Here is a 10,083-nt window from a genome sequence, read left to right as displayed (position 1 = left end):
AAAAACTTGGACTCTTTTTAGAGGCTGAATAAAAAGTAGCATTGGGCCGTTCGTATGCCCGTTTGAAGAGAGCGTAGGTGCTTCTGCCTTTTGCACTTATTTAATGCAAAAATATGACTTACACTTTATTAGTAATTATGTCATCACAACCTCAGATTGTCACAGGACTGATTAAAACGGGAGGGGATGGGCTTCGGCTTTCCTTTGTGTGAATCGTGACTCATTTCGAGCTTAGAGTGATTCTCCCTTGAAGTTCATGTTGAATTGCGTGCAGCTTTATTTTTCTGGAACTATTACCCAAGATCAGAAATTGATTTGTATCAGTTCACAAGTTCTGTGCTCAAATTAGTTACTTTTTTCTAATTTTAAAGTGTCGAGTGTTTTGTTGTTGCTGTGCTTTTGTTGTTCTCTTACTAAATAAACCAAATCTAAGAAGATCATTTGATTTATCCGTCATTTTAAGCAGTGGAAGGAAAACAGTGTCATAATCTCTATATATATAGCAGTGCTTGTGCATAAAAGTGAAATTCCAAGTGCTTTTCTTTGTGGCTCTTATATGCTAGGTTAGGCCAGGAACGGTAAACAGTAAGGATTCGTTTTGGCCCACTGACTTTTGAGTTCGGAAAAAGTGTGAAAAGCGTGAAAACTGCAAGAACATTTTTAATATATTGCACTGCTATTTCCAGGGTAATACTGGTGGCGTTACACAGGAGTGAAAATAGATGGAAATTTAAAATTATCTCTAGATTTAGTCAAGTTGTTGGAATAATAAATAATAATAGTAAATAATACTGTTGGTTAAATACAAAAACTGTACATGTAAAGGTTTGTGTCTTTATAAATCCACAGTGATCAGCAAATGTTATTGTGCATCTAATGACTGCAGGCTCAAGGAATATAAGTAAAAGTTCCTATTGTCTGACAGATTTTGTGGGGGAGGGGTTGTGGTATCTTAATTGTTTCAGCTTTTCAAAAATCATAAGAGCCACGTGAATGTTTTCATCGTGATATTTTAGTTTTATTCATTAATTTTTTAAATAAAAACTGTTTTGTAAAGGTTTTACTTTCTCGCCCTACTTCAGATCTAACTGCTCTTTATGTGGCCCATTCGCTAAAATGAGTTTGACACCCTTGGGCTACACCTTGATCGTGCACAGCTAGCGCCATCTTCTGGCTGAATGAGACAAATCTGATTGAAAGCACTGCAAGGACTCCAAACTTTGCAATTAAAGAAGGTCCAAAGGCTTTCAGTAAATTAATTAATTACTACAGCTAATAATATTCAGATAAAATGAGATTATATGCTTGGAATATAACGTCTTGAAAATAAATAGACACTTTGAGAGTCACTTCCAGCAGGATGAAGAGAGGTATGTGAGCAAAACAGTCCTCTATGTTATACAAAATATCCCAGCAATCATTTATAAATCACTGCAGAAGTGATTTTAAGATCTGAAAATCTTGTTTCTTAAGTGGTTTTATGAAAATACTGACATGGAGAAACACATGAATCAGAATTTATGATTTAATGACTTCAAACCTCATTCGGACCAGAGAGACTTCTCAATGCCTGAATGAAATTCAGGGTATCTTACTCTAGATGGCAGTGTTTTAACGGCTCCTCTGCTAATGGGCGGGGGTGGGGTGGGGGGTCTGAGGATGCTGTAAAAGAATGGAGAGTGTTTGCTGTGTAAAAATTAAAAGTCACTCAAGCTGCTCTTTAAATTTATATGACAGATTGTAAGATATGATGGGACAATGTTGGCACCATTTCCCACGATGCATTTCCCTAAACTGATGCCAAGACGTTTTAGAGATGAGTATTAAGAAAAACAATTAGTGAAGTGTTGTTATTACTATCAGGCCATATTTTACATGATTACTGCCCTGGTTTGTCATTCATCATCTTTTTATTTACTTGTGTTCCCCGTATTGGTAACACTTTGCTTGTGCTTCTGCAAACAACTATATGTTGTGTCTTATAAACATTATAATGGACACTAAATGCAAAATACCTCATTCAAGTGTCCCTGTTAGTAGATTCGGAGTAATTGCTAATGTATTTCTACACACACTCTTTTTATTATCATGGTTTTAATTCTTTGAATAAAACAGAATTGTACATTTTAGTCAGTGTTAGAATATTACTATATTAAAAATAATTTGACACGGGACAACTACAACTAAAAGATGAGCCTGGTACCAAAATGTATCTTCATATGATCTTTCATATGCTATAACTTGTTTCACCAGCCATATATCTCAAATGCATCTTTTCAAGTTTCCTCCATCAGATAAAACATCCTAGGCACCAATACCTATTTCTATATCTTGCTCATAGACATTAAATTTTTTATTTTTCCTGTTGGAGCTATGATATATTCCATGATAACGATGCTCAAAATTGCTTAAAAACATAAAAAATGAAATTTTGGCTTTTGATTCGGACACTTGGTGAGTAGGTTAAACTGACTTGTTTAAAGGTAATATACTGCATGGGTTGATTAAATACGCACCAACTTCATTCCACATTGTAAAAAAATTGAAATGTTGATTTTGAAGGTTTCCAGTTGGAACTTTTTTCAGAATTGTTTGATTATTTCTTTAATGAAATGACTGACTATTAAAGCCCCTGCAAGTCTACTTCTACACTCCTTTAATTTTCAATATTATGTAACTAAAAGTTTGCAACAACTACTAGTACGACAGCATCAAGTTCTTGCAAAGGTAAAACACCCCAAAAATAGTTTTATTGGGGGTAGCTAGCTTTAATGTCTTTATTTCCAGCCAGAAACACAATCTCTCCTTTGTCTTTCTTTAGACATCACTCACAAATACACACCCGTTTGCAGTCCCACTCACACACAGATGAGGTGAATGTTTGAGACAAACAAAGCGAGAGGCAGCAGACTGTCTGTATTGCCCCAATAAAAGTCACGAGTTGAGGAAATGGTGGTTTGTGGCCGTGTGGTTTGTTGGGATTTGTTTGCGGTTCAAGGTTCATTAGCAGCCTTGGACTCACTGGGTGTTTCTGCTGTCTGGTCCCATGTTGTTCAGACTCTGCACACCAAGGTGTAAAAGAACAAAGAACAGAAGTCTGAGAAGTTCTTCTTTCCAGATTTTCTTTAATGCAGTACTTCTTCTCTTTGCTGTCGAATGTTAAATAGTATAGTATATAGTATAGTATTTTAGATTGCCTTACATTTCAGTTACAACAGGCGTTTTTAAAATTCAATTAAATCCATTGTCCAGTATGGTTGTCGAGCTCCTTTTTCTGAGTACCCAGGGTTTTTTCAGAGCTTGGTAGAACATCATCCTCTTCTATTACTCCTTAGCCATAGAATAACCTTCAGGAAATACTAACACTAAATAATTTTGGTTTCTTTGGAGTTCAAATCTCAAACTTCTGTGACTGAACAATGACATTTGCATTCCTAAGTTAGATGTTGTGTTACTTGCCTTGATGTTATTTATTTCTGTTCACTGCTTTTGTTATACACTGAGAAATTCAATTTTTAATGAAGTAATTTTCTGTAATATCTTTAACCAGTGATTCTTTTAATTTTAACATTTACAGAATATTTAAATATACTTAAAACTGTTTTACACATTTTGTAACCTTGTAATATTGTTCATCCTTGGCCAGGTCTCCCATAAACAACAGATGTTGGAAACTTTAAAGCTATAAAATTAAGTCATTAAACTGTCACAAATCAACATCTAGGTTGTCACAACTCCCACTAAACCCATTTCAAAAGAAACAAGTCTGTGTTACTATAAACAGTCCTGTCACAAGGGTATTTAATATTATTTCATTACTTTTTACATTTAAGAATATATATGCGACATTAAACGAGACAAAAAAGAGGAATTAGACATTAGACAATGTGTCAGTGGTAATTATAATCTTTTTAATGTTTGATCAACAACAGTTTCCTCATAGTCCTCATATTCATCATCCTTAAACGAGTACATAAAGGAAATCCAGGAATATAACTGCACTTCTGTTGATTTTGCTGATTAGAGGAGAAATAGCAAAGAGGCAAACATCAAACGTTATGCAAAGATGATTGTTTAGACTCATATTCATTTGGTTTAATATTCAGCTTCAGTATACTGAGGTACTGACTACTAAACTGAAGTTATTAGCATTAAGCAGGACATTTTTTATGAATGCATACACATTAACATCATGATAAACAGCAACTTAAAGAAAATAACATCAAAATCCAATATACATATTTTAAAAAAGATATTAACAGAAAACTCAAAACATATATTTTGTTTTGTTTTGCTTGTTTCAAATGAAAATGGATAAAACTTCATGCTTGCTCACATGGCCTTGTGTTCAAAGGACATGGACTGAGGCAGAGAGAGCATTAATGGCTTTGCAGTGAAACCACATGACTTGAAGCTGGAGTTAAGAGAAGCATTCCAAAAGGTTTTCTCAATGGCAAACATAATAAAATCTGTGTTGGTACAAGAGAAAAACACCATGAGCTCTGGGTCTTCCTTTAGCTGGGTTTGTGTATTACCCTCTTATATGTCTCTTACCACCTGCTCATAGGTGTCCAAAGGTTGCAGATGATTGTCTTTTAGTTCTTCTTCCTCACCAGTTCAGAACAGGTAGTCACAGTCTCCTGATTCTTCTCTTCATTCTGCTGTTCTTTAACCAGATTTTCACCTGAAAACAAAAAGATAGCACGCTGTTTCGTTGTTTTAAAATGATGTTTTCTTCACAATGTACTGAAATAGAATTAATTTAAAAACATGAGCATACTGAGACATATTTCAATATGTCACCATTCCACACACACACACATCTAACAAAGATTCCCTATTTTATCTGCACAATTTTCATTGCTTTTGTCCTTTTAATTCCTGGAATATCAATACATTTCAAATATATATATATATATATATATTGATTTGGCTAATTTCAACTCTGGATATTTTGGTTATCATTAGTTTCTCATTGTGAAGACTACACAATATTCCCTGCAGCTGAACGTTTAATAGTAACAGGACAGCCCATTATTGGTAATCATGAAGTCACATAGCTTTTTGCACTTTGCAAAGTTGGTAATTACAAGATCAACAATTAGAATAGGTGTCTTTTTGTTTTCATTTAGTACATTAACTGATTAATCATCATATTGGATAATATTCCATTGTATTTGAGATATACTGATATGAGTCTTAATAACATCCAGATCGAATGGTTAATAAAGGTCAGTCTTTTAGCAGGTACTCCGCAGATTTAAAATCTATCTTTAAAAGATAAAAACAGTAAAAAAAAAAATATTATACGTTTATAGTGACGTAGCGCTTTACTCGTGTGCGTCACGTATAGTTGTGTTTTGTTTGTATCTAACAGAATCCTGAACACATATTAAAAGTAAAAAATTCCAAGTTAAGTTTCACAAGTTGAACAAAACCTCATGGGTGGAGAGCGTTCATCATCACGCCACTCTTAACACAAATCTTTGCCAAGATGTGTGTTAATCACATGCAGCTGCACAGCATATACGAGTCCTTCAGCCAGAACAGTGTACAGAAAAGACTTCACAATAACGAAGCAATACACATCATATAGTACTCGAGTAGTTGCAGTCCAGTAAGCTGCTGACAAAGATGGAATATTTGCGCCTAAAGTCATTGTTGGAATTTATTTTAATTTTGCAATGAAAATTGGGAAAAGCGAAGAGTAGAAATGCCATTCAATTGCATTGAAATAAACTATCAAATCCAGTCATGTGACCGCTAATCTAGAAACCCTTGTCTGGTGTGGAGATCGTTTTATACATTCTCGTACTATAATTACGCCGTGACTTCAACTTACTCAACTTCAACTGCCGTTTACACTGTGGCCTACTCTCCGGTGCAGTCTCCCGGCCCTCTGATATGGCTCTGACTGCACCGGCCTCCTCTCGTATCTCCAATGCAGTGACAACTCCTGCACTCGGGCTGTTTCATTTCTTTCTCGTGTTGGTTCCCAGGTGTAAATTCCCTTCTAGGAATCGATCCTCGATGTGCCTACATCCGTCTGATCGAAACCATCTTCTGTTGGATTAGCGAGGAAAAATTTCGGAACATCATGTGTCCTTTGGAGAAATCCTTGGATCTAACGTCTAACGTCTTTAAAAATGGGTTTAACGCGGGCACTGTAAACCAAGATACCCGTGATAAGCAGCTTCCCCGGCAGCTTGAAGAGAGGGTGGGAACAGATCCTCCTCCTAAAGGGTCAGTTTGGGCCACATACAGCCCAATTTGATGTAGAGTTAGCTGGACCAGTAAATGCTTAATACTGTACTGGAGACAATACACTTGTTTTGCACTAAAAAGTTGAACAAAGAGGTCCAAAGAAAGACATTCCTTACCGCACTCCCTTGAAAAAAATCATGTCACGGAGCACTTAAATTAAATTAACCTTCTTGTTTAATGTGTAAAGCATTTACTGAGACATCTTTTAAAAAGTTAGGGTGATTTTAAAAATATAACTTTGCAGATTCACATTCTCCGTTTGTTTTGTTATAATTTATGTAATTTACAGATTGTAATGGCTCTACAGAGACACAAATCCTTCACACATAGTTTTTGTAAGCAAAAACAATATTATTTTATCTCTTTATGAGCAAAAATATAGAAATAGAAGGCATAATTTTGGAAATTCATCTATTAGGCCAAAATGGACAAATGGCGCCTGCTCCCAGTGTTTGACACCTTTGCAGTTGCTTCTTGCACAGGAGTTACAATTAAAATGAACTTGTAGTTTGAGTCTCTCTAGGATGTTAAAACACCTTCAAAGATAAAACTATGAAATAAAACAGAATAAAAAGATCGTGTTTGCATGTGCTCATTACCCTCAAGACAACAGTCAATGGCCCTCAGAAAGGAAAAGCTAGCGTTTGACCTTGAGTCTCTTTAAACTTGGTCTTCTGAGTATAATTAAGTAATCCTACAGGATGGGCTGGATGTTTTTACACTGAAGCCACATCAAATAAGGCCTAATAAACACCATGTAAGTGAATGTCATAAGAAAAATAAGGAATTCTAAACTTTTAATTCCACACCTGATGTCCAAAACAAATTTGGATTTTCCATGGAAAAGAACGAAATAACAAATCTTACTAACACAGATGACAATATATAGTGAAAAAAAAACTGACTGTAGGTCTTTGATCTACCTGCAATAAGTTCCAGCCCTCTTTTGGACCCTAAAAGAACAATCAAGAATGGTTTATTAGATCGTTTTTAATGGTCTCACTGTAGTAACTTAAAATGTATCCAATTTTGACATTTAGATTAGCCGACGGGCATTGATTAGAAAAGCCTTGTTTAAGGAAAGTGACAATAATGCATGGTTCACATCTTCAAAATACTTTACATTGTGAGCATTTGTGTTGCTTTCACATGATAAAAGTATAGCAAATATCCCTTATATTTCCTGAATACTTTCCTAACTAAAGCATACACTGTCAAAAAATGTAGATCTGTCAGTCATTTTGCAAAAGCATACATATTCATATCAAAATAAGCAACTTATGATGCCCCCACTTCATTGCCTCAAACAATATTGAAATTCACAAGGACAAAAGCTGGTCCTTCTGTAGAAGCATGGTATAATCCCTGGACTAAACAACAGCCAAATCATGAAAGTATCACACAAACAAATCCACCACCACTCTCTTGTTTCTAACCTTGGCCTGCTGCCTTAATCAGCTGAGGTTCAATACATCTGCAGCTGTTGTAGGAGAAGACAGAAGGCATTATAGGCAGCAAGTGAGGAAACTGCACCAGAGGTGTGGTTTACTGATTGGCTGATCTTTTTGTGAAAGCTGTTCTTCAAAAGGATCTGTAGCCTCTTATATGAGGCATAAATCGTGACTAGCTTTGCAATGCAATAGTACAGTCCCGAGAAATAGCTATATTATAAATATAAGATGTGTAAATGTAGTTACCATTATGTTGACAGGCCTGCTTTGAAAAAACTATTCTGATCAGTTTTGGATGGTTTGTGATTATGATGTGTACAGATCAGTTACTTAGCTGGTGAATTGACCAGGTTCAGTGGTAACCAAACTAAATTTGCATGAAGTACTTTTGTGCAAAACAAATGTAGAGCAAGCTGATGCAAGTCTTTAAATGAGGTAAAACATCCTTGATGGCAGAAACCACAAAGGACTGGTGTATTTTAATTAATGTATCAAATAAATATATCCAGTGAAAATGATGCCCACTGCTCACCATTTAACCAAATGGAACACAATATGCTTTGAGATTTTTTACTTTGTACAATGTGTGTATATTAAACGGTAGTTACTGTAGCCCCTGTGGACGTCTAGGACACACGTGATAATGTCTGGCATGCAGAATAGGCTTCTTTAACACCTTCTCATCGCAGAGTGCCAAATACCGATGTTCGTTCTAAACGGCAGCTTACAGTGGTCATGGTCGTTACCTTTGGTAGTGCGTATGTTTTAGTAAAATTAATATAAGGCTGTGTATTTTTAGTAATCTTGTTCGAAAAATGTAGTTACTCTAAACTGCGGTAAGAAAAAAAATAGAAAAAATAATGTTAGGGTGTGAAACGGCAGTTGTAAAAGCAAAAAAACAAACAAAAAAACAAACAAAAAACCCCCACAGAGAATGAATGAAACTTATAGTTCACTAAAAGCATGTGTTGTTTGTCCTCCATCGATTAACCAACCAGATTTTCATTTACAGGAAATCCACCCACGCCAGGAAAATACTATCTTGTAAATTCTGTATCTCCTAAATATCCGCAAATTTATTATTATTATTAGTAGTAGTAGCAGTAGTATTGTGAAATTTCACGCAATTAATATGTTGTAATATGTGTATAAGTGTTTAGGACAGTGTGTTTAGGACAGTGTATTTAATATTTTGTGTTTTGATATATTGCGACACAAAGCACTGAACATTTTGGCCTCGCACCTCATTCAGTGAAACAGATGCCCAAAACTAAACCAATAAATAAATAAACATAGGCTATATTAAAATAAAATAAAAATGATTCGGGTAGATACATTATTAAGGCAGTTTAGTGAGGGTCAAACAGTCGAAACACTAAATGTAAATAAAACCAGAAAAAGTATAAGAGGCGAAATTAATCAACATGCCCTACATGCCCAACAATGCCCTAATCAGTAAAGTATGAAATCCTACAGTTAGAAAGGTAGGCGGAGTGGCGTCATCCAGAACAAATATACGGGCTCTGCGTTGGACATTGTCCATAAAGCAGGTCTTTATTTTTTTAATTACACACACTGACTACGAGTCCAAAGAACGATCTATCCCCACCACACTCACTTCGAAATATTCGTCTTCTTCTTGTCACGTTTCACTAATTGAGTGCAAAGTGCAGGGGGCCCCTCATCCTACCTGACGTGCACCCGAATCAACGTCGCCTGTTCAAAGTCGATTGTAGCGCAGCTTTTAATGCAAATAAGGACTTTAAATGAATGAAGTTGGAGAGGAAGCTGCAAATATCGTGGAAATCATAAAAGATCTGATAACAACATTTAAAAAATTTCTCGTTTTTAAATTGTTTTTGTCGAGTTATACTTTTTTGTTACATTGTTTCTGTATTTTTAGATACGTATGCAGAATCTGACGTTATCAACAATTACCCAGGCGATGAAATCCCTGTTAAAAAAGCTGTTTCACACATTTTATTCTAATTCTCTTTAACATAAAAACATCTCTTCTCTACTTTCATCTAAATAGAGGAAAGCAAGATTAGTCTAATTAAAAACTCAATTAAATGCGCGTTTTATTGTACTTTGTCTAAAATTGTCAAACACGAGTGATTATTGTTTAGTGACATCCAGCTGTCCCGCGTAAATTAGCGTGTGTGTACTCTATGCAAGTAGGGCACTGGAGAGTTGGAAAAGTCCCTGTTGCTCATTTTCATTCAGTGTTTAATTTATTACAGGTTAATGAAACGGAAATAACATCAGCATCAGGATTACTCATCAGCTATATATACAGCATAGGCCTATCTTTGTGTGTGTGTGTGTGTGTGTGTGTGTGTGTGTGTGTGTGTGTGTGTGTGTGTGT

The sequence above is a fragment of the Pundamilia nyererei genome, unplaced genomic scaffold, assembly GCF_000239375.1.
Source record: "Pundamilia nyererei isolate P.nyererei 1_Seehausen unplaced genomic scaffold, PunNye1.0 scaffold00054, whole genome shotgun sequence".
Classification (NCBI taxonomy): domain Eukaryota; kingdom Metazoa; phylum Chordata; class Actinopteri; order Cichliformes; family Cichlidae; genus Pundamilia; species Pundamilia nyererei.
This window is presented reverse-complemented; position numbering follows the sequence as displayed.